The sequence below is a fragment of the Anabrus simplex genome, chromosome 2 (genome assembly GCF_040414725.1).
Source record: "Anabrus simplex isolate iqAnaSimp1 chromosome 2, ASM4041472v1, whole genome shotgun sequence".
Classification (NCBI taxonomy): Eukaryota; Metazoa; Arthropoda; class Insecta; order Orthoptera; family Tettigoniidae; genus Anabrus; species Anabrus simplex.
In genome coordinates, this window is record NC_090266.1 from 50,411,744 (window position 1) to 50,435,308 (window position 23,565).

Sequence of the window (23,565 nt, forward strand, 5' to 3'; positions counted from 1 at the left end):
CCAAAGGAGGTACCTCTCACGTGACAGGAGGCGATGGGAAAATGCAGGAAGAGATAGGCCTTACTATCGCGATCCTGAAAGGAGATGGAATGAGAGAAGGAATTACCAGCGAGATAGGAACTCGGACCCGAGGTATCAAGAGGGGCGCCGATACATCAATGACCTGAGTAACAAACAGCAGCGCGATCCGTGGAAGCAGGCGATCGAATCCCAAGACATGAACCCGGATATCATGGGGGCCGAAAGCCTTGAGTTCCAGCAAACAAGAAGGAGAGGAAGCGAGGACCGCAGACCGCTCAATCCGAATGCACCGACTTACGAGGGGACCGGTGCTGGGAAAAAAAAAACTTCAATTTCGAATTAGTAGCTCCATTAGACACTGACTCAGCCACAAATTTTTCCATTGAGAATGAAGAGTGGGAAGTAGCGAAGGTAGATTCATGGATAGCGCAGCCTGAGGACTTATTAAGTGATGAATTCAAGCAGGAGAGCCCACAAATTTTACCTCTACCTGTGATTAAAGTCAAAATTAATGAAACAAGCATTTTAGGACTTTTAGATACTGGTGCGAGTATCAGCATTATTTCGAGGAATCTGTTTAATGATTTGAAAGAGAGAATGAGCCTACCTGAGATCCCGGTCTCGACAGTAAAAATAAAAGGGATTGTGCCAGACAGGGTGACTACCTGTAAGTCCCAGACATACCTGGAGATGACAATAGGGAGCTCAACCTACAGTCATACATTTACCATAATGGCCAGAGTTAATTACAACGTAATTCTTGGAGCTGATTTTCTAAGGGATACACATGCCGTCATTGACCTTGCAGGGGGCGTGGTGAGATTCCGAAGGAATGGAGGTCACGACAAGGTGGCAATAAATCCGGAAACTGATGAGGACGAAGCAGTTAATAGTACTGACGGAGACTTCCACGATATCTTAAGAGCCGAGCATGCGGATGAACAGTTAAATATTTTGGACCATGAGGGGATTTTTACCGACATTTTTATGGTTGATACTGCAGAAGATATTGAAAATTTAATCAATGACAAGGTTGCAGAGTTTAAAGGAACGAAAGAACAGAAAGATCAATTAAGAGCCTTCTTAATTGAACATCAGGCCGTGTTCGATTCCAAAGTAGGCCTTATCCCTAATTTTACATATGCTTTCAATGTTTTGGACTGGGAACCATACAAACGTAAGCCGTATCCAGTGCCAGAGAAATACCACGAGGAGGTCAAACAAATTATCAAACAAATGGAAGAAAACGGGATCATCTCGAAGCGACCTACCCCGTACGTGAACAGCCTTGTCATAGTAAAGAAAGCCGACAATTCCCTGAGGCTGTGCCTCGATGCTCGTCAATTAAACTCCAAATTAATCCCGGAGAATGATCAAGCCATGCCTATTAAGGACGCAATTCGTCGATTTAGAGACATGGAAGTTTTCACAGGTGTAGACCTGACCAGTTCTTTTCACCATATCCTTCTGCATGATAAGTCGAAGTTACTAACAGGGTTTATGTTTGATCAGCAGACCTATGTCTTTGAAAGACTTCCGTTCGGGACACGCAACTCTTCCAGCGCTCTCATACGGGCACTTGACAGGAACCTAACAGACGAAGTCAAAGCAGTTACTACTTTGTACATCGATGACATGATAATTGGAACTAAAACCTTTGAAGAAAACCTCCAAAATTTAAGTAAACTGTTTAAAAACCTTATAGAAACTGGATTCAAGGTGAATATCAAGAAATCACACTTCTGTCAGCCGGAAATCCTATTCCTAGGACACGTGATAGACGGCAAGGGAATCCGACCAAATCCGGTAAAGTTAGAAGCGATAAGTAACTTCCCTAGACCTACCAAGGTGAAACATATCCGACAATTCCTTGGTATGTGTCAATTCTTTAGAGAACACTGTAAAAATTTCACCGAAGTCGTAGCACCACTACAAGACCTGCTATGTAAGAATAACAGATGGAAATGGACACAGGAAGCAGAGACAGCGTTCTCAAGTACTAAAGAACTGTTAGCCAGGAGCATACGATTAGCGTATCCTGATTTTAACAGACCATTTATCCTTCAGACAGACGCATCTAAAGTGGGCATAGGTGCAGTCTTATTCCAGGAACAGGACAATGAATGTAAAACCAAGGACTATTTAGGCTTTTATAGTAGAAAATTGAGGTCGCACGAACGGAACTACACAACTACAGAGCTGGAAATGCTAGCCATAGTCCAAGCCCTACAGCACTGGCGGAAAGTTATTTATGGATTTCCAATTGTCATAAGAACTGACCACAAAGCTTTAACGTTCATGTTAAAATCAGCTGTTTCATCTGACAGAATTACTAGATGGTCACTGTTCGTGCAGCAATTTAATTTTACCATTGAACACTGTACCGGCAAGGCAAACATTCTAGCAGACGCTTTAAGCAGGAACCCAAATAAACGTGAAGAGCAGGTAAATTATGTGGACTTAACCCAGGAAGACCGAAATGTACTACTCCGACTGAGCCAGTTACCAACTTTTCAACAGGCTGATCCAATCTTACAGCCGGTTATCCAGTATTTCCAAGGAGCAATTCAACAAGGAGACCCTCGTTATGACGAAATTCACAAGGCTGCACAAGAATACAGACTGTTAAATAATCAATTGTTAAAATATGCAGATAAGGATCATACTAAATTAAAGATTGTCGTCCCGAAAGAATTACAGGAAGAGCTAATATGGCATGTACACCGTGTTATTGGGCATGGAGGTATTGATAAGACCGTTGCCACAATTCAGGAAACTTTCACCTGGAAAGACCTAAGGAAGACTGTCAGGGATGCAATAGTTACGTGCGACACTTGCCAGCGTGTCAAGGCGAACTCCTACCTTTTAAAACAGAAACCAATTCCCATTCTACCGTCAAAGCCCCGTGAGTTATTCGCGATGGATATTTATGGAAAAATCCCGAAATCACGGAGAGGAAATCAGTTCATATTAGTCACCATGGATGTATTTTCCAAATTTACAAACCTTTCTCCAATGCAAAAGGCCAATACTAGGTCAGTTTTAAGATGCATTAATAGGGAAATAATTCCGGCCATGGGAAAACCGGAAAAATTACTGACAGATCACGGAACACAGTTCACCTCCGCTGAGTTCAAAACAGGTTTAAGGCAATTAGGAATACAGCATGTTCTGAGTTCAACACGTCACCCAGAGTCGAACCCGGCAGAGAGAGTAATGAAAGTCATCGCAAAATTCAGCAGAATTTATATCCCAGAACAACATTGGCGATGGGTCGATATTCTCCCATTGATCACTGACTGCATAAATAATACTGTCCATGAAGCAACAGCGAAAATTCCAGCCACAGTGCATAATGGCTTACAACCAGCCAGGACGTGGAGCCCAGTCGTGAATTGTCCGCCTGAACCCCAATTATCTCCGGAGCTATGTATACAGCAGGTACGAGACCACTTAAGAGAGCAAGCTGACCGCAGGCTAAGGAGAGTTCGTAGAAAAAAATTCCACAAGCCATTAAGGGAAGGTGAAATGGTATTGATCCGTAGACCAGCCATCTCCGATCCTGAAAGGAAGTATTATGCAAAATTCGCACCATTGTACATCGGTCCTTACCGCATTGTCCAGGATATGCAAAACAATGCATATAAAATTAGTAGTTTAGATGGGGAGAATGAAGTGATTATGAATGCAGCAAATCTTCGAACATATAATATAGCACCAGGCGCAGCTCAAGTAAATCTCGTGGAGAAACCAAGGAGCTCAAACGCAGGAGAAGACACAAGTTCCGGCACGGAAGAAGAAGATGATGATGATGACCCGTGTACCGAAGCAGAAGAAGAAGATGACGATGATGACCCGTGTACCGAAGCAGAAGAAGAAGATGACCAGGAAACCCTATCAACGCACCCAGGAGACGACAGTCATTTCGAGACTGAGACAGGTCAACAGACAGAAGAGAATTGTCCGCAATGCGAACAGAACTCAGCCGAGATACTAGCAGTCATGAAACAGATTGCAGATGACCTCGAGAAAGAGAACAAACTTTTAGAGAGAGAAATCAGAGAAAAACTCAGACATAAGCAGAGGTATACTTTATAGTCAGAAGTATACATTCGCTTATGGCTGCAAGTATGTCTAGAATATCATTGGTTGAATTGAGAAATCTTCCACTATCGCGTAAGATTTCTAACGGCGTAAGGGGGCATTGCACCCATAAGCGAATTTGCCTAATTTAATTCATAATAAAATTGAATATTTTCACATATGAGATACCACAGTAAGGCTGTGAAACTAGTAGGCACAAAGGAACTTTCTGGCGCCAGCCTGACGGCGAGAGAATCCATGAAACTCTTCTCCAGACACGACCAGATTGTAAACCACCCGTCCAATAAATTTTATGACACCGCCAGGGAGTGGGCACTTGCTGTTCGTTCTCATGAGAAAAGCACGCGGTGAAGCCTGACCTATTTAGCTAGGACAATAGAGGACCAACGACTGTAACCGCCAATTCGTGGGAGGAAGCGGAGGCACTACGTTTTGGAAGAGCGCGAAAGTCTCAACCAATCAGAATATTCTAAATTTGAATGAGTTGTCATACCGGGAGATCTACTATGAGTATCTCGCGATCTGAAGCCCGAGGTGGTAGTGAAAAACAGTGTCCTAACTTCGTTGTAATATTTGGTGAATTATCAGTGCCAATCTGTGGTTAATCAGTGCCTAATTAATAGAATTCAACTTCAAACGGAGGAGTAAGTGAACCCAGAATAAGGAGCCATGATGGCTGAATGAGACCATCCACCGGAAGAAAATAACACCAGTGACGCGCATCATCGTGTGGATTATTCTATGATCATTTCCCGCGGCGCAATATCACATGTGAGTCGGACAGAATTTAGGAAGTTTTGTGTATAAAATTTGAAGACCATAACCTACGGATGTACGAGAAAGCGCTCCCAAGGACTAGATTATTACGCCGCATCCCTTCCACGGAACTATTTTCCTGGTGGTGGGGGAAAATTTTATAAAAACCCAGCGACCAGAGGGTCGAACTCTCAGTGTGTTTTGAGTTATTCTCAGTTATTCTCAGTTATTCTCAGTTTTGAATATCGCTCAGTTATTTCGCAGTGTGTTTTCAGAACTCTCAGTCATTCCAAGTTATCAGTGTTTTGAATCGTGTATTCTAGAATTCTCTGTGTTTGAGTCACTCTCAAGTGTTTCTAAAGTTCTCAGTTCACAGTTGTTTTGAATACTCTCAGTTATTGTCTTGAGTACTTTTAGTGTTACTTCAGTATTCTCAGTGAATCTACGTTTTGACAGAGTGACAGACTGTTCAGCAAAAATGCATTTAGTCAGTTTTATTTTGGCTGGTACGAAAGCGATTAGACACTTGTAGGCATTTAGAAAGCCTTGTTGTATTTACGTGAGAGAATAGCATTTCAGGATATGAACACTTTCACAGACTTTTACTGGAAATGCAGGGAGTGTAGGGAAGAATTACACTTTCAACTTAAATGATATTATGTCCAGCAGGTTTACATAAAAACATTTCTAACCAGTGGGGAGTGTTACATGTGAGATCAGTATAAGATTTTCTCCACAACATAAATTGCATTTTTAGCTTGTTTCTACCATTCTACAAACTGTTTGGCAAGCGAGATGTTTATGGGCAGAGACTAGTAATACAGACGGGAAGGTGATTGACTTTATTCAATGGATGCCGCAATGGCAAACCTTGAGGGGAAAGTTATGTCCCAGTAAGGTCAACGTACTATAAGCTGAAGGTAAATAGAGCTGAGGGAGCGAAGGAAGGCCAGCAGGTGTTTGCAGGTAGGAAGCGAGGCGACCTTCATCTACACAGCAAGCAGGAGGCTGCAGCGGCATCTTCTAAACTTTCACGGGAGTGAGAGAAATGCGAGTGTTTTTATGCTAATATAATCGTGTGTCACGGCATGGCAAGAATGTGTCAAATTTGCGTGTGTAATAAAAATCTGGAATACCACATCAACCTGAAGATGGAATTCTAATTTCCACCATGACGGGGGCTGGTGGGTGACCTGACCTGCTTCCACCATACAGGTATGAGCATAATTAAATCATGTAAATAATATGTAGTACCGTGGCAAAATCGATGATCAGTGTAGTTTAGAGTACTAGGTAGAGTTGTAAATAATTCACAGTTTAAATACTACTAGGAATAATAATAATAATAATAATAATAATAATAATAATAATAATAATAATAATAATAATAATAATAATTATGTTTATGTTGCACTTTAAGATAGGCTTATTTTTTTGTGTTCTTTGTTTTAAGTAGATGTTTGTCTGCGTGTTTATGGTTGATTTTCTGTAGGATGTCATTTTGACAGGTAGGCAGCTATTGTTTTGATCTACGAGTGTAATGCCAGTTGATTTTTTTTTATTGTTCATCATGATTTTAGATCGATGGTTCTTTTTTGAGTCATATTTTTCTTTGTTGGAGTTTTTGATGTTATGGACACCGCCGCGATGTTTTTTTTCAATGTTTATTTTGCTATTTTGCGCATTTCAGTTTGTTTTATGTGGCGGAATCATCCTTTAGATGACCGGTTTCGATTTGTATTTATCCCGCGTATTTTTGCGACGATTTTTGGGTAGACGCGAATTTTTCTTATTTCTGTAGTTGCGGTTGCGCACGTTTCAACATTTGTGTTTTGAGAGGCAATCTCGTCACTTGTTTTTTTTTAATATAGTAACAATGAGCGCCATTGATGAGTCAGCTCTGTGATTTTTGTGATGTGTTAACAGTGAATGATCGAGAGATTTTGAGCTAGATTTAATATCCCTGATGATCTACGTTGATGATGGAAATATGATATTTGAACCATGTCTTGAATTTACATGAGAAGTCGTAATGTGCACGACAGATATTTTTGCCCGCCGGGTACGAGCGAGGCCGTACTGTGAGAATATGAATAATAATGACGTCGCGAATAAATGAATAAATAAGAAGTGTGAAATGAAGAATTTAACCACGTGCGTTAAATGTGTTACGACATGGGTTACGATACTACAGGCAGGAGCCTGCATTTGTTAAATAATTCCAGGGAGAATAGATGCTCGATAAATAATGCTAGCCAGTGTACATTGTGAACGGAGCGACGAGTCAATGTGTTTTGAATATTTATGCAGTCACGGATGACGTGAAATTACAGTAAAATTTTTCCATCAAGGTTAAATAATATTATGTCCAGACATTTGTCGTCTGAAATTTTGAGATTGCCGTCAAATTCGCAATATTTTGCTACTCGCAGCGGGGTATATTTTTCTGGTAACGCCGAGTTTGTTTTGCGCATTTCTATCCTTGTTAATTTCCAGTAGGCCGCGATGGTGGGATCCAGTTTTGTTTATTTGTCTTCTTTTCTGTTTGTAACTTTTACCGTATTTGTAGGACGCAAGCGCATGTGAATTATTTATATTTGATTTGTTGTAAATAGATAAGTGTAGCTAGCCTAGTTGTTTGTTTGATTTCTGTATTTTGATCGGAGCAGTGTTTCTCCGTTAATTAATGTAATGATGTAAATAAGATGTTAGATGTTAGATCTAGAGGTCATCGATTATGTCACAGTCGAAATAGTAGTGGTATGCTCATACCAGGCAGCCAAGTAATTACCAAACTTTCTTTTAAAATCCACTACATTTTTTTTTTATTATTTTGAAATGAAGCGATCTTTAATAAACCAATTGTATAAAACTGCCGCAAGAAATGGTAAATAAGATGGTATCTGCCTCCATCTAGTGGGTATACCACAAATATGAATTAATGATGAAATGCAGTTGGCGGCAAAGTCAATAGAAATTTTAATGTACAAAGATCGCTGTCATTCGATAATGTTAACATCAGGCACTTGGCCTAATTTTGTTATTTTTAGAAGTCCAGTTTATCACAGTCAAGCAAGTGAAGTCTAACATGTAGATGAGTGGTTGGATACACTCAGAGTAATGTTGCGATAATTAATTTTGTTTAATCATGAGGTATTTGAATGAGACGACGGTTATGTAGGAAATGAAGAGATGTTCATGGTTGTTTTGTTCTGTTTTTCCTAAGAACTATTTCCTTAAGTGATACACTTGTTTAGTGCAGTCCATGTTTATTTAAAGTTGGGTATTTTTCCCAAATGAGCAACCTGTTATAAACATTTTTATAACTCTTACAAGTCAGTGGAGTGATCGACGTAACAGAATTTATTTTACTTTTTGTGAGTCAACTATTCATTAATTTATTTTGAGAGATGGTTTCTCTATTATATTTTTGTATCTCAAGAAGGTGGTCGTTCTGACCAGAATTTTATACAGTGTCATTTTATTTCAACTTGAAGACAATGTCAAGATAGTCTGGAATATTTAATTAAGGTGTTTGACCTTCAGTCAGTTTATTCAAGCAGTCATGATTGTTTTGGAAGGCAGACCTTCAATCTTTAATATTTTATTAGTCATTTATTTTCCTTTGTTTACACTTTTTCTCTAGTTCAATTGACGTTCATTTCAGCACTTTGCATTTTATTTGAATAAATTAGTCTTTTATTTACACTTGAATTCAGTCTTGGGTACCGTCATTTTAGTTAGTTTACCCCTTCTTTTCATTCCCTCACTCCTCAATCAGCGGATGGCCTCTCCGGGGATATCGAACGGGCACAACTGAGAAAGAAGAGTCTACATGCAGCGGTGAGTATGATTTTATATGTCATTTATTACAGGAGCAGCCGGCGCATAGAAGAGAGAAGAGATCACCGCATTTGGTGCCTTAAAAGGGCACAGTATGTATGTATGTATGTATGTATGTATGTAATTTTCATCCTTGGTAATATCATAGCATGCCGCCATGTTTGATTACTACCTGTCATGCCAGAGAGTATACACTTCCCTGAAAACAGAAGAATACTATTCCTGCTTGACTCTCTTTGATTCCCTAACTTTTCCAGCTTCCAAATATATTCAACGAATGGCAGGGCGTTCCTAATTACTTACATGCTGCTAACAGAAAATAATCTACGTACAAACAGACCCCATCGTAACATATGCCTTACACAGTATCTGGGAACACTTATCGAAGGATAACCTGGCTTCATTAGAAAGAATGAAGGCCGTGTATCTTTAAAAAAGTTATCTGCCTGGCAAAATTTGCTCCATCGAGACTAATCTATGAGCTTAGAAGACAACCGTTCTTTATAGAAGAACCGCGATTAAAAATACCATTGCCTTCAACGACATAATAGCAAGCTTTACAACATGAACTGCAGTACAAAGCGATAGAGTTTTCCCAATGATACGACACGATGACTTCAGGATGGATGAATTCTGATTACGAACTGCGTCATACCACAACGCGCTTCATAAAACCTTTGAAAATGGGAGGCAAAGCAATATGACTACGACAGGCATATCAAGACGTGTTATCTGGGGAGCACGACGGGTCCTCTAGTATGGGCGTTTGAAAAGTCCGTGCAAAAATCAAAACTACTTACGTGTTTGGGGTAAACCTTTTTTTTATTTTTCGACATAGTCTCCTTTTATGCTTATACACTTCGTCCAACGATGTTCTAGTTTGTTGATCCCTTCCGAATAATAGGATTTGCCCAAGTCTGCAAAATATCCATTAGTGTTTACAATCACCTCCTCGTTTGAATAAAATCTTTGTCCCGCCAGCCATTTCTTCAAATTGGGGAACAAATAGTAGTCCGAGGGAGCCAAGTCTGGAGAATAGGGGGGCGGTGAAACGTCGATAGTGGATGAGGATCATCCCTTGTGAATCCCAAAAGACAGTCGCCAGAACCTTTCCACCCAAAGGAACGGTCTTCGCCTTTCTCGGTGCAGATTCCCCCTTGGTAACCCATTGTTTAGATTGTTGTTTGGTCTCAAGAGTATAGTAATGTATCCATGTTTCATCCACAGTGACGAAACGACGCTTAAAGTCTTCCGGATTCTTCTGGAACAGCTGCAAACACTCCTTGCAATACTTCACACGATTCCGTTTTTGGTCAAGTGTGAGCAATCGCGGCACCCATCTTGCGGATAGCTTTCTCATGTCCAAATATTTATGCAAAATATTATGTACCCGTTCAGTCGACATGGCCACAACACTAGTAATCTCAAGCACCTTAACTCTTCTATCATCCATCACCATATCATGAATTTGATCAATGATTTCTGGATTGGTAACCTCCACAGGCCGTCCAGAAAGTTCAGCGTCACTTGTGCCCATATGGCCAGTCCGAAAATTTTGAAACCACTTATAAACTGTTCTAATCGAAGGTGCAGAGTCACCACAATGTTTTTTTGCTATTTTTTACGTCGCACCGACATAGATATGTCGTATGGTGACGATGGGATAGGAAAGACCTAGGAAGTGGAAGGAAGTGGCCGTGGCCTCAATTAAGGTACAGTCCCGGGTCTTGCCTGGTGTGAAAATGGGAAACCACGGAAAACCATCTTCAGGGCTGCCGACAGTGTGGCTGGAACCCACTATCTCCCGAATACTGGATACTGGGCGCACTTAAGCGACTGCAGCTATCGAGCTCGGTACCATAATGTTCATCAAGCTTCCCTTTAGTCTCCTGAGGCATTTTGCCTTTCATAAAGTAATGTTTAATCACCACACGAAATTCTTTTTCGTCCATTTCTTGAAAATCACTCGACTTCCTTGATTCACACGAATGCCAAACACAAAGAAATAGACCAATATGGCTCAAACTTGGTGTGCGTTCTTTCAAGAGACGCTACTAACAAAACATGAACCCGATACGCTCCGGTGGTGCCATCTCTCGGACTTTGCACGGACTATTCAAACCACCCGTACATTTTCATTTTTTCAGATTTATTCTGAATAAATTTCATGTTTTTGTACAATTGCATTCATACTGTGCCTTCATAATGCAGCACCAGGCAAATGAGAGGGGAAATAACTGTTGCCATAACTTATGCTCCAGCCCTTCTTTAATTTACTTAGTAAGTTCAATTCAAATACACTTGGAATTTTAACATTGAGAGGTAGTCAGTAGTATAAGTCAGGGATTAGGCGGCCTCCTCCTCCTCGGGCCCTCCTCAGAGGCCTCCTCCTCCGCAGGCCCCTCCGCAGAGGCTTCCTCCACACGGGCGGATTATTTGAATTTTGGCGGGAAATTTGAATTTAGGCGGGATATTTGAATTTTGGCGCGAGATTTGAATTTGTAAACAAAGCCGCCACGTGCTTTTTTGTGACAACCACGTGCTTTTTGGACAACCACGTGCATTTTTGACAGTTGTCATCGGCCATCGTGCATCCCTAACATCAGTGCCGCCATCTTGATGGGCTAAACGTTATAGTTACCAACTTAGACACGTGGTGGCGGGCAATTAGAAAAATTCCACGTGCTGATTAAAGCCTCGTGCTTTTTTACAGCCGTCATCTTTAATCAACAAAGCATCCTGCTGCCCTCTTTCCTATGAACTCAGAGTCAAAGCAAGCATCCTCTCTCCTACTAACTGAAGTGACTTAACAAAAATATACATTACTGTAAAATCCCCAGTCCAAGCGTTAAGAAGGGCATTCAGCTGTAAAACAGATTCTTGCGATTTAAAACCGCAGTTCTTGCGTCAATGGCATCCGGCTGTAAAACAGATTCTTGTGATTTAAAATCCCGACCCTTAGACATTTGGCGTTAAGAAGGGCATCCGGCTGTAAAACAGACTTTTTGTGACTTAAAATCCCGGTGCTGTTAGGTCAGCAAGGGTATCCAGCCGTAAAACAGATTCTTAAGATGAAAGGGCTAGGAGCGGGGAAGCGACCAGCCGCCTGCTAGCATTTACAGTAGTTCGAACCGCGCTATTTAGGCGTTACGCCTTGGGGATAGGCTACGTGCTAGCACCGGGTTTCGAATGAGGACTTGTGCAGAGCCACCGGGTTAGAGATGTGTAAGTCCCCGGGGCAAGAAAAATATCGTGGGTTTGTGTTTTACAGATACGTTGTGTTAGAGTAAGCTTCAAGCTGTCGGCCAGCGCGAGCGCACACTCACTGGAATGTAGTGCATCAGCGAGTTTCACCCAGTGCAAAGTTCATCCCACGCTTACAGCCTGTGCCATAAGTAACAGCAGCAGACTTTAGGCCTGCTCTCTCTTGCCGGGTCGGGCTGAGTAGCTCGGTTAGTTCAGGCGCTGGCTTACTAACATAGCAGGTTCGATCCTGGCTTAGTCCGGTAGTTCAGCCTCGTGTCGGTAGAACTCTTGAGTTAATAAAGTCTTGCACCTCGGCGTCTTCGAAAACAGCAGGTTAGATCCTAGCTCAGTCTGAAAGTGCTCGGAAGAACTTCTGACGGAATAAATTCCAGCACCTCGGGGTCGCGTGTTAACATAGCAAGTTTGATCCTAGCTCAGTCTGAAGGTGCTTAGTATATTTACAAAGAAATTCTGAGAGACAAAATTCCGGCACTTCGGCGTCTCCACGTTCGATCCTAGCTCAGCCCGATAGTGCTCGAAAGAACTCTTGAGGAACTAAATTCCGGCACCTCGCCGTCTCCAGGTTCGATCCCGGCTCAGTCTAAGGTGCTTAGTAGATTTACAAAGAACTCCTGAGGGACAAAATTCCAGCACCTCGGGTCTCCAGGTTCGATCCTATCTCAATCCGGTAGTGCTCGGAGGAACTTCCAAGGAACTGAATTCCGGCACCTCGCCGTCTCTGGGTTCGATCCTAGCTCAGTCTAAAGGTGCCCGGTAGAACTCTTGAGGGACAATATTCTGGCACGGTATCGTCTTGGAAAACTGCAGGTTCGATCATGTGGCTCAGTCTGAAGGTGCTTGGTTAATTTACAAAGAACTCTTGAGGGACTAAATTCTTGAGCCTCGGCGTCTCCGAAAACAGCAGGTTCGATCCTGTGGCTCAGTCCGGTGGTATTTAAAGGTGCTTGGTAAATTTGTAAAGAACTCTTGAGAGACTAAATTCCTGCACCTCGGCGTATTTTGTTGTTAACAAAGCAGGTTCGATCCGGTAGGGGATACCGTAGACGATTCCCCCTTTCTTCATGGCCCGTTGTTGTTAACTTAGAGTCGCTTCTTGTTAACAGTATTTCTTGGGATACTAACACAGGAAGGAAGAAGGGCTTTAGTCTACTGCATACTGCCTGTGTTTTCCCCCGACCGCTCAGAAAGTCAGTGCATAAACTTTTGTTACAACTGTAGTGCAGACGTATGCAGTTTGCTTCGCTGCCTGGCAACATGTCGCAGTCCACCGGCTATAGTGACGCATGACAGTTGCAGTTCCCCAAGTGTTTTAAGTGTGTGCACATAAGGAATTTACTCAATTCCTGTACTTTGATTCAATCTCATTTTCTTCCGCCGTCCGGTAGTAAATGAAAAGGGAAGATTAATTCTTCTTTTTGGTAGGGACTTTACGTCACACCGACAGAGATAGGTCTTATGGCGACGATGGGATAGGAAAGGCCTAGGAGTTGGAAGGAAGCGGCCGTGGCCTTAATTAAGGTACAGCCCCAGAATTAGCCTGGTGTGAAAATGGGAAACCACGGAAAACCATTTTCAGGGCAGCCGATAGTGGGATTCGAACCTACTATCTCCCTGATGCAAGCTCACAGCCGCGCGCCTCTACACGCACGGCCAAATCGCCCGGTAAGATTAATTCTTTGAATATTATATTATTATTATTATTATTATTATTATTATTATTATTATTATTATTATTATTATTATTATTATTCCTGGGTATCAGTGGAACGCAGAGGTGAAAGAAGGTGAGAGCTTGAATGGGTCTAACTACAATGTCAAGAATTGAATTAAAACTTTAACAAAGGTTATATTTCTTTCATTATAAAAAACAACTTAACAAATTTCCACAAGGGAAAAATAACAATCAGGTACAATGCCAATCTCGAAACCAGATTAGGAAAAATCAAAGATTCAGAACCTTAACACTTTGGGCTTTAAGCCCCTAGTTTTACAAGTTTACAAATGGAAGAAGAATTATTTAGTTAAGGGCAGAAATTCCCTAATTCCAGGGCAGTTGCTCCCTAAATCATAATATCAAGCCTCCCAGAGGCACACATTACAATTACAAAACTTGAAAAGAGCTAACAGACTCTCAGGTCTCCAGGCCTACTCAAGGCAACATCAACATAAAATTACTGGCCTCTCAAGGCACAATTTACAATTTGAAAATATTTATACAGGGGCATTTAATACCCAACCTACGGGTTAAATAACTCTCCCAAAAACAAAATGAATGGAGGCGAACTGCGCTCCAAGATAATGAAAACTTAAAAACCTACAGGGCTCTAGGCCGATGAAACAGGGGCTATTCCCAAACTACTGAGGTGATTCATATAGGAATTAATTTAACACCTTACAGAAGAAAAGTTACAAAACGTAGACACCTCAATCCAAGACGAAGGGGAGCTCGAGGGGGTAATTCACCCTCTACCGCCGATTTACAGTTAAAGAGTTTACGAAGTTTTAACATTAGCCGAAAGAAGATATACATATTAGAAAAGTAGGTTACATAGTTAAAGATTCGGACCTTTCCTTCGGAATAAACTGCGGAGGTAGCAAGAAAGAATAAAGTTATATGGCCATTACCATGTAGCTGTTCTAGCTGCCGACGAACGAGGCCGCCCGCCTCCTGCTTAACACACACACTCAGAAAGATGATCAATGGCCAAGAAACGTGAACGCAGTTTATAAACCCTCAGGGAAGGTTCGACATCATTCAAGACTAAACTATCCACACCCTCTCAATTTCATTGGTTTAGTTCAAAAGTAACACTCAAAATCGAACATGAAGCCTGTGATAGGTTGAAAATTAATTACGGAAAACTTTCATTGGCCAAATTCAAAACTGGCGGAAGGAAAAGGAAGTGTTGCCAACCCAAAAATAAATGAACATCAATCAGTTACAAAAAACTAGAAATACGAATCTTCTTTAAATTGTAATTTCTTTCAAGTTTGCACCAGGGTGCATGGTCATAGTTTTTGGTAGTGTCATCTGTGGAGAAATGTCCAAACTTCTTGATGTATAGCAAACAAAACTAGGAAAAATTCAGTCAGTTTAGGAAACTTCACAATAACAAAATTACTCAATGTTTTAGTGGTGACATCTTCTGATTAAAGTTCCAAGTTGGTGTAGTTTCAGATTCACCGTTTTACCAATAGAGGAGTTCATTTAGGCGCTAATTTTGAATGCCCGGCGTTGATGTGTACCTCCCGGTACAATTATTATTATTATTATTATTATTATTATTATTATTATTATTATTATTATTATTATTATTATTATTATTATTATTATTATTATTATTACTACTACTATTATTATTATTTACGATTTCTTTTTCTTTGTTTTTAGAAAAATCATCGTCTGCTGTTAACATTATTCCAGTGACCATTCTTCATCTGCACAGCCTAAACTGTTGGTTAGTGTTTGCATTTTTTCGAAAGCAACGTCTACGCTAGCTAATACAGATCTGCGAGCTGCATATATTTTAGCTCAGTAAAGATAGCTAGGCTCGCTGTTGACGATCTAACTTTCGTAGGCCTTTCATATCCTATCATCACAATGTACGACACAAGTGCTTCTACGCTATGTGATGATGATCTTCGAGTTGCATGTATTTTAACTCAATAAAAAAGGTTAGGCTACCTGTTGCCGAACCGACTTGCCATTTCCTATCCTGTCATCACTATGTGCGATTCAAGTGCTGTATGTAAACATGAGAAAGTGCTAACGCTACCTTCAGACATACGATATTTATAACATTTATAACAGCTTAGCTTTTGACAAACCAAGTAATTAATGTAGACCTTTCCTATCCTATCATCACTATGTGGGACGTATGTGCTGTGTGTAAACATAAGTATGTGCTAACACTACTTTCAGGCAGTTAGATAATATTCAAAACAGGCTAGCTGTTGACGATCCGACTTGCCCTTTCATATCCTATTATCACTATGTGCGATTCAAGTGCTAACGCTACATTCAAGCTAAAGACATGCATTGGTATATTTTTTCTAGGTACATCAAGAATTATCGTCGACATTTATTCGAGTCTCAGTTCGAAAGGCTTCAACTTGCGCATTTTAAGAATTATCGTAATTCATCCGAGTAACAGTTTGCAGTCTGCAAGGTGTACATTTTAAGGTATGTTTCGATCTTTATTATCCATCTCATATCTTTACATTGTTTTTTAAATATCTAAAAAATAGTATTCCACGTTGTGTAGAAAAACCATGGAGAAGATTAATCGCACAGGTCATTTTGCAACTCCAACCACCAAGCCGCTGACGAGTCTGCCGACAAATCAGCAATTTAAAGTGATTTCGCTACGAAGATTAAAAACAAAATGTGATGAATGATTTTTATGCGTCTGTAAGGAATTTCAAGTTTTTCTACCCAATAGATTTAGTGTGCTAACTGATTTAGAAATAGAAGAACTAAATCAAGGTTCTATTTGCATTATATATCGCTCAATAGACAACAAATCTTGTGTTATTAGTTTTGTTGATGCGTAATAAATTAGGAAACTATGCATACATGGTTTTTTCCGTGTATTGTGTTAGATCGAAATTATTTGCTATAATGTTTTTGTAAAAAAAATGCTGTTTATCCATATAGCGCTCAATCTAAACCCCAGTCTTGCAACAAATAACAACTTAGTCGTTTTTTGTGTGCAGCTTCAAAGTAAGTTTCTTACCGATTGGTTTCTTCGATATGGCTTTGTTAACTGCATAGAAACAAAAAATTTGATGAAAGAATTTTGTGTGTCTGTCAGGACTTCTAAGTATTTCCATCCAATGTGTTATACGAAATTCAGGGTTTCTTGTTAGTCAGCTCGAAACGACCGGATGCCCTTGTTGACGGTCCCCATCCGACAGACCTAGTCATCAGCAAGTGATGTTCTTCAATATTCACTATCAAACATTATAAGTTTTGTTCTTTTATCGGTCGGCTTTTGGATATGACATTGTTCGCTGTAGCATGTATTGTACTGCCGGAATGTTGTCCTGCAAGTGTTGTTTTTTATATTCACTGTCAAACATTCTAAGTTTTGTTTTTTTCTTTTCGGTCGGTTTTCTGGATATGCATTGTTCGCTGCAGCATGTATTGTACTGCCGGAATTTTGTCATGCAAATGCTGGAAAAAAACATTAAGTACGTGTCCTAGAGTTTATAATATTCGCAATAAAATATTCTGCAGCTTGAACCTTCTTCTGAGAAAGCATGCGTTTTGTTGCTCTTCTTATGTTTTATGTTAGCACGTTCTGCTTAGTCGGTTTCTTGACTATTGCATCTCTATAACACTCAAAAAAGCAAAAGGCGTACGTTAGCCGTTTACACCTCGCGATGTACTTACCTCTAGAAATGCTGCAAAAGAAAGAGTCAATCACGTAAACATTATATGTATATGATAGATCAAAATATATGTTTATTGCTTCCTCAAATGTGTATAGGATAGCGATTCCCTTACTAGTGTTCTATGGGATACAGCATCAACTAAAACTCGTGCATACATGAATTACATTTTAATTGTAAGATAAAACATGTGCATACAAGAATTGCATCGAGAAAGGAGAAGTACGCAAACATCACTACGGCAAAATGATTCAAGATAAAACTTGTACATAGAAGATGTAAATAAATAATGTAGAAATGGCATATTCTTTTATTTGAGATTAGGTATTACCTTCTCTTCCTACTCCTCCTCCTTCCGCTCCATCTTCTTACATACTCCGAGAAGAAGAGTAAGTATGTCAAGAAAGAAGGTGTTTAGCAGATTCGAATGTTATCGTCTTAGAAGAGAAGCTCAGTAAGTATATTGAGAAGAGAATTTTTTTTGAACAGTGTTCGATTCTAGTCTTGCAATGCAGTGTTCTGAACATCGAACTATAGTATGTGATTCTAGTTCCAATATGTTTTGAACAGCAGTATGTGTTCAAGTCTAAACATGCACAATGACGTCATCGCTGCAGTACGTGCACACTCTGCCTTCGCGATGCGTTTACTGAGCGAGATAGCTACGCGATGTGTGCACAGTATGTTTCCATAGTTTTTGATTTTCGTACTAGGCAAATCACTGAAGTTGTACTTTTGCTGTATACATATTATCGTTTACTGAGCGAGTTGGCTACGCGATATGTGCACTGCCTTATGCATAAGATCGCTTTGTATGTTCGATAGAGATATGCCTTGACAGAGCAGGTAAAGGAGAAGAAGGTTTTATTATCTTTTTCTCTTAGAACAAAGGTATCCCTGACATATTCTAAACACATGTTGTATCGTGTATCGTGTTCTGAACACATCAATCAATGTTCTGATCACATGTTGAATTTAACGAAATCGAGTACAGTGTTCGATTCTAGTCTTGTTTTGTTTTGTTTTAATCACTTCTTATGTAATCTGATCTTAAAACAAAGGTATCCTCATACATGTTCTAAACACATGTTGTATCGTGTATCCTGTTCTATTCTAGTCTTGTTATTTTTCAATCACTTATTTAGTGTCCTGAAAACATCAATCATTGTTCCGATCACATGTTGCAGTTAACGACATCGAGTACAGTGTTCGATTCTAGTCTTAATCACTTATTTAATGTTCTAAACACATCAGTCAATGTTCTGATCACAGGTTGAAGTTAACGTCATCAAGTACAGTGTTCGATTCTAGTCTTGTTATGTTTCAGTCACTTCTTTTATGATCTGAACTTCTTAGAACAAAGATATTCCCTGACATATTCTAAAGACATGTTGTGTACTGTTCGATTCTAGTCTTGTTATGTTTTAATCACTTATTTAGAGACCTGACCTTCTTGGAACAAAGGTATCCCCTAACATGTTCTAAACACATCTTGTATCGAGTACTGTTCGATTCTAGTCTTGTTATTTTTCAATCGCTTATTTAGTGATCTGAACACATCAAACAATGTTCTGAACGCATGTTGAAGTTAACGACATCGAGTACAGTGTTCGATTCTAGTTTTGTTATGTTTCTTTTGTAATCTGCAAATCTAAACATGCACAATTACGCCATCGCTGCAGCACGTGCTCACTCTTGGCTTCGCGATGCATGTTTAAACTTGTTCGATAGAGAATAATAGTATGTTGAGAAGGGCAACTCGGTAAGTATGTTGATAAGGGCAGCTTGCTTTATAACTAAGCCATAAGTAAGCCTTATGCATGTAGTTAAAGAAGGCAGCTGTCAAAACGCACGTGGAATTTACCGCCACCACATTTCAAAGATAGTAGCTAAAGATGGCAGCATGGTGCCCTGTTGATTAAAGATGGCAGCTGTCCAGAAAAGCACGTAGAAATTAAAATTGTTGCCACCACATTTCAAAGGCAGTAGCTAAAGATAGCCGCACGATTAAAGATGGCCGCTGTCAAAAGAGCATGTGAAATTTCAAATTGCCCTCCACCGCATGCATAACAGGAGCCGCCATCTTGTGCTGTAGCTTCTAAACTATTTCTTCATAAGAGCAGCCGCCATCCTGCCCAAGCATCCCTAGGATGTCTCATAAGAGCACCAGCCATAAGCACCCCCAGACCGTCTCATAGAAACTATGTATAGTCACCATCTTGCGCAAGCGTCCCTAGGGCATCTCATAAGAGCCTATGTATAACAGCCATCTTGAGGCCACCATCTTGCGCAAGCAAGCATCCCTAGGGTGTCTCATAAGGAGCTATGTATAGTCGCCATCTTGTAGCCGCCATCTTGCGCAAGCATCCTTAGGGAGTCTCATAAGAGCCTATGTATAGCAGCCATCTTGCGCAAGCACCCTTAAGCCGTCTCATAAGGAGCTGTGTATAGCCCCCATCTTGTAGCCGCCATCTTGTGCAAGCATCCCTAATTAGTCTCATAAGAGACTATGTATAGCAGCCATCTTGCAGCCACTTCTTGCGCAAGCACCCTTAAGGTATCTTATAAGGAGCCGTGCATAGCCACCATCTTGCAGTCGCCATCTTGCGCAAGCATCCCTAGGGAGTCTCATAAGAGCCTATGTACAGCAGCAATCTTTCGACCGCCATCTTGCGCAAGCGTCCCTAGAGTGTCTCATAAGGAGCCATGTATAGCCGCAATCTTGTGGCCGCCATCTTGCGCAAGCATCCCTATTACGTCTCATAATAATCTATGTATATCAGCCATCTTGCAGCCACCATCTTGCGCAAGCACCCTTATGACGTCTCATAAGGAGCGTGTATAGCCGCCATCTTGTGCAATTGGCGTAGGGAAGGGCATCCGGCCGTAAAACTGAGGTTAGGCTCCTCCATGAGGTTAGGCTGTCTGCCTTATGCGTCAAAAGTTAGGTCAGGCCCCTCCATGATGGCAGATGTGAGGTTAGGCTCGCTCTTTTGGGCGTCAGGAAGGGCATCCGGCTGTAAAACTGAGGTTAAGCCCCTCCAAGATGGCGGATATGAGGTTAGGCTCGCGTTCTTAGCCAGCGCAGTCAGTGTGGAGGAGGCCTCTGCGGAGGGGCCTGTGAAGGAGGAGGAGGAGGCCTCTCCCGAGAGCCCGTGGAGGAGGAGGAGGAAGAGGCCTCTGAGGAGGGCCCGAGGAGGAGGAGGTCGCCGAATCCCTGACTTACACTACTGTGGTCAATATCAGCACTGAGACGTGGACAAAATCTAAAATCTCAGATTTATTCTCCGAACTCCGTCTGAACGTCAGTGAACACGCGCGGCCATAAAGGCAATTTCCTCTGGTATTCATCATTTCATATCGAGAAAATCATCTTCTCCTTCAACTTCTCTAATCCTGGAAGTATGTACACAACTGCTTCTCACTCAGAGCATTAATGTCGCTAAGCCGACATTTGATTTTCTAGTGAAAGCCGTGATGGAGATATTTTACAGGGGTTGTTGACTCTGCACCGCTGGCGGCCTGTTTTGTTTCTAATAACGAGAAGCCACAGTTTCAATATGGGAATAGAATTTACAATATAACACAAACTAAATTGGTCAAATTCCATTTATTCAATAAAGCAACGGACATGAATATTGTTATTATACATGTTCCATCCCTGGCTAGTTGCAAGTAATGTGGCTAAAAAGGTACTTGCACGCGGATAATGTTCTGCACATCTCATGACCTGCCATTTCTCTTATCTCACGGATTAGCTACGAACTGTTATGAACAAAACACGATGCAAAGAACATTGTTCAAAAACTATTCAAACACTTTGTTTCAGAGAAAAAATGACAGCGAGCAGGCGGAGATGCAGCTACAATTTTTCTTTAAGTCACATAAACAAAAGTAGATCTTATGGCGACGATGGGATAGCAAAGGGCTGGGAAAGGAAAGTAAGCGATCATGACCTTATTTGAGGTACAGCACTTGCCTGGTGTGATTATGGGAAAGCACGGAAATCCATGTGGGACAGGCGGAGATACTAAGGTCGGTATTAACCAACGTCAGTTGGTTTTCAAGACTCGGATGACCAAGAGTCAAGAATCTTTATTTGCCATTGTCCATATACAATGAAATAGGCTTCGTCAACTGATAATAATGTAGTAATTCATATTACTAAGGCTAAATGAATATACACCTTTTATTAAAACTCAATACTAACATTATGCATTTCTAAGAATTCAGAGGTATTATAAAATGGATTTTCTATTAACCAGTCATACATTTCCTTTTAAAATTACTTAAAGGAGTGTACCGTGCAGAATGTGGCAATTCATTAAATAATCATAAACAACTGATTTTATGTGAGTGGGCAATTTTTGACAGCCTGTGAATTGGGATGTCAATGTCTGCTTTGTCCCGAGTATCACGAAGGTGAATGTTGTCCCTAGTACTGAATTCATTTATGTTGTTTTTAACATATGTCAAAAATATATAAATATACAAATTTATAATTGTCAGTATTTTAAGCTTAATGGAGAGAGGTCGATAATGGTCAAATGCACCATCCCTACACATAGTTCGGACAATCTTTTTCTGTATTAGAAGTATATTATATACTTAAGAAGAATGCCCCCATAATAATAGTCCAAAAGTAATGTGTTACTGGAAGAGACCAAAGTAAGCCATCATTAGGTAGTCACTGCTAACTAAATCCCTCAATTTTCATATCAAATAGGCCACTCGTGATATGTTTTTACAAACATGATCAGTGTGTGCTTCCCCATTCAATTTGGCATCAATATGAACACCCAAAAGTTTGACTGACTGACTTTCAATATCTTTGGATAATCCTAGTGTGAGAAATGGAGTTTATTTTGATTGCACGATCCTATTGGATGAAAACCAATGCATTGCAGTTGCAAGAGCTTCATGTGACATCTGATGCAAACCTGAGATTCTCTGGTGTCTTTTAATTAACGTTGTATCGTCCACGTACGATATAAGAGCATGACATTTGAAATTTTGCGGTAAATCAGTGACTACAAGAATGAATAAGAATGAACCGAGGAAAGAGCCCAGTGGCACACCAGTTGTAACTTTCTTCAAAGTGGAATATCTATTTTTAATTGAGCCAAACTGATATCTGTTATTTAAGTATGACTTAATTATGTTCAGTGAGGGATACTCGACACCATACATATCAAGCTTTGCAAGTAAAATTTCATGATTAACACAATCGAGGGCTTTACGTAGATCACATGACACCAAAGAGGTCGCCTGCTTGTTTTCAAAAGGTGTTAATATCTGATTAAAATTTTCAAGAACAGCAGTAGTAGTACATTTACCTGGTTGAAACCCAAACTGACTGCCGGATAGGAGATTGTAAGTTTCAAAATAGTTGCTATGGTGATTGTACAGAAGTGATTCAAATTTTTAGAAATTATTGGAACAATTGAGACTGCACGATAGTTCTGAAAAAAATTCTTTGTCCCCACTTTTAAATACTGGAATAACTTAAGAAATTTTAAGTAAATCGGGAAAAACTCCAAACTCTAAACACTTATCAAAAATAAAAGCTGGAGGTTCAGAAATCAAATGTATTATTCTTTTGATGATGTAATTAGATAACCAATAATAATCCATACCCTTAGAGTTTGATAATTTTAAGCTAACTTTAATTACTTCATCAGATGTGATTTCAACCCAATGGAAAGTGGTTCGGCACGGGGGTTGATTGTGAAGAAAGTCACTCGCAGCTGTACCTGTTGCCTTAATTTGATTTCCGATTTCTTTGAGTTTAAGAAATAATTATTCAGTTCTTCCGGATCGAGAAATATGTCTTGAGTACGAGTAGAGATGTTTTCTTGTACTGTAACATCCCATGCCGCCTTGCATTTGTTGCGTGCATTCTCAATACATTTTTCACAAGCTAAAGTTTTGGCATTGATAAGTTTTCTTTTATATAACTTTTTACAATTAAGATAAGCTTTATACACGCCATTCTGCTCGGTTCCTCCTTGACAAGAGTTTTTATAAGTTCTGTACAGCAAAAGCATTCGTTCTCTATACTGAGTCAATTCATCAGTATACCAGTTCAACTTCTTGCTTTTAAGTTTACCATTACGACTAATTTTAACCAGTGGTAAACATAAATGCCACAAGTCAACCAATTTATCTAAAAAGTCTCCA